Raw genomic sequence first — 2,500 nt, forward strand, 5'->3', positions numbered from 1 at the left:
TTTTTATCATTATTGTATTATCATTATTATCATTATCATCATCATTATCATCATTGTTGTTATTGTTATTACTATCACTATCAATATTATTGTTATTGTCATTGCCATTATTATTGCTATTATCATCGTTACTATTACTACTGCTACTAGTATTAATACCATTGCTATTATAATCATCTTAGATAAGATATAAGATCAGTTACGCAGATTTTGTAGCATGGTCGGATTTGTGTGTATGTGTGTGTGTGTGTGCATGTGTGTGTGTGTGTGTGTGTGTGTGTGTGTGTTTGCATGTTATATGAATATTTCCTTCCTGCTGTATACATTCCCTTTCTTGTAGTGTACAGTGAAAACATCATCATTACGATATATAAAAGTGTTGATTCGACAATTCGGAAAGTGATCATTATATTTCCTACACATCAAGCTGTGATTATTTTGACTATTATATCTTTCAATGATTTGTCTTTCAAAGGCTGAAGGATTTTGTCTAATGTTTTCTTGTTTTGTTTTTTGTTTTTTATGTTTAATAATGTTACGCAGTTTTGCCCCTTCGTTAGTTCAAATCACATCTTGCCTATGAAAATGAACATTGCAATTCATAAGCTGAACTCTCTAAATATTGCTATTCTAACTTTATCATTTATTGATTCGATTAAACTTATATGAATTGGTCTATGATTATATTAATCCACTTGAAACTCCCACATTAAACACATGATATAAATTGATATATCAGAATCTATTTTTTCCTCTAAAATGAGTGTCCTTATGTGTATATTTTCTGTTGAATTGCAATCATATAGGAGTATGTGCACATCCGCACATGGAAATGTACACACATACATACATATGCTTACATACGTGTGTCTGTATTGTGTTGCTTTTATCTTTATTATTTATTTGAATCACAAAGTGTGTGTGTGTGTGTGTGTGTGTGTGCATATTTTATTGCTCTCTCTTTTCATGAAGATGTAGCATGTGTATATATTTTGTGATATATATGTGTGTGTGTGTATGTATATATATATATATATATATATATATATATATATATATATATATATATATATATATATATATATATATGATATATATATGTGTATATATATATTTATATTTTTATATATATATATATATGTATGTATGTATGCATATATATATATATATATATATATATATATAGATATATATATATATATATATATATATATATATATATATATGGGTAGGTGTGATGTATAGTTTAACATGAAACAGATTTCTGTGTGTGTGTATCTTTCTGTATATTGTGTGCATTTTTGTACATGCATTTGAAAGATGGTGGGTTTTTATAAAATTTTGTGTGCTTTTCTATGTATGTAACTGAAGATATATCTATATATATGTGTGTGTGTGTGTGTGTGTGTGTGTGTGTGTGTGTGTGTGTGTGTGTGTGTGTGTGTGTGTGTGTGTGTGTGTGTGTGTACGTGTGGGACAGGGGAAGGGGGGCAGAGGATGTGTATTTCTATATATGTATGTGTAGGTCAGGATGTGTGTTTGTATATGTCTACCTGTATATGAATGTGTATCCGTGTCTATTTCGGTCTTTACATTCCCGTCCATCTGTTTTAGGGGCAACTATATCAGTAAGGTTAAAACGTTTGTAAACTACAATGGTGCAGTTTACATTACTCACTGGTACCCATGAAAACATATAGTGTTGTTTCTATATTGCAAACGGAAAATTTTAAAAAAAGAAGAAAAACAAAAAGCGTGTTGTAGATACGTTTTGTTATCACCATAGGCAAGTCTAAAAACCTTATAGTTATGGTATGCACGAACGCCATAACGCCACCGTAGTCTTACAAATATTTATTTCAAATCTTTACTCAACTTTTTAAATCTTTATATACGATGATGGAACAAAAACATAGTTTATTTATTGAGTATATATTTACAAAACCCGATTTTGAAAAAAAAAATAATAATAATGATAATAATAATGATAATAATAAAATAAATGAAATGAATTAAAGAAGACATAAAATATAAAGACAAGACAAGCTAGAAAAAAAACAGTAATGATTAAACAAGTAGAAAAAAAAACGTTAAAAAAAAAAAAAAATCAGAAATACCCTTTCTATAAAAGAGCTTCTAAATGTAATAGATGATCGATCTGACTGCGAATTCTGACAAGGGCGAAACACGTCACGACGGAAGAAATGATGAGAGAGAGATAAAGCACAGGGAGAGGGGAAAGAATCGATAAAAAAAGAAGAAATGAAATAACAAGAATGAAAAAGACTTTCCGTTTATTGTGACCCCTTCCGGTTGGCATAGAAGTGTGCGAGTATGTCTGCCTTTTGCTATCTTTAGTATTAATACTGTGATTATTATTATCATTATCATTGTTTTTTTTTATCATCATCAGTATTATTATTATCATTATCATTATTATTACTATCATTATTATTACTATTATCATTATCATCGTTGTTTTTAGCATCATCAGTATTAT

General features: G+C 28.7%; 1 protein-coding gene across 1 annotated transcript in view; it reads left to right on the forward strand.

Annotated features, from left to right (window-relative positions):
* LOC147471075 (uncharacterized) overlaps positions 1–2,500 on the forward strand; it is a 236,357-nt gene that overhangs the window by 5,239 nt on the left and 228,618 nt on the right. The window lies entirely within an intron of this gene.

Source organism: Penaeus japonicus, unplaced genomic scaffold (genome assembly GCF_977035675.1).
Source record: "Penaeus japonicus unplaced genomic scaffold, GWHDUDI00000001_assembly GWHDUDI00000010, whole genome shotgun sequence".
Lineage (NCBI taxonomy): Eukaryota > Metazoa > Arthropoda > Malacostraca > Decapoda > Penaeidae > Penaeus > Penaeus japonicus.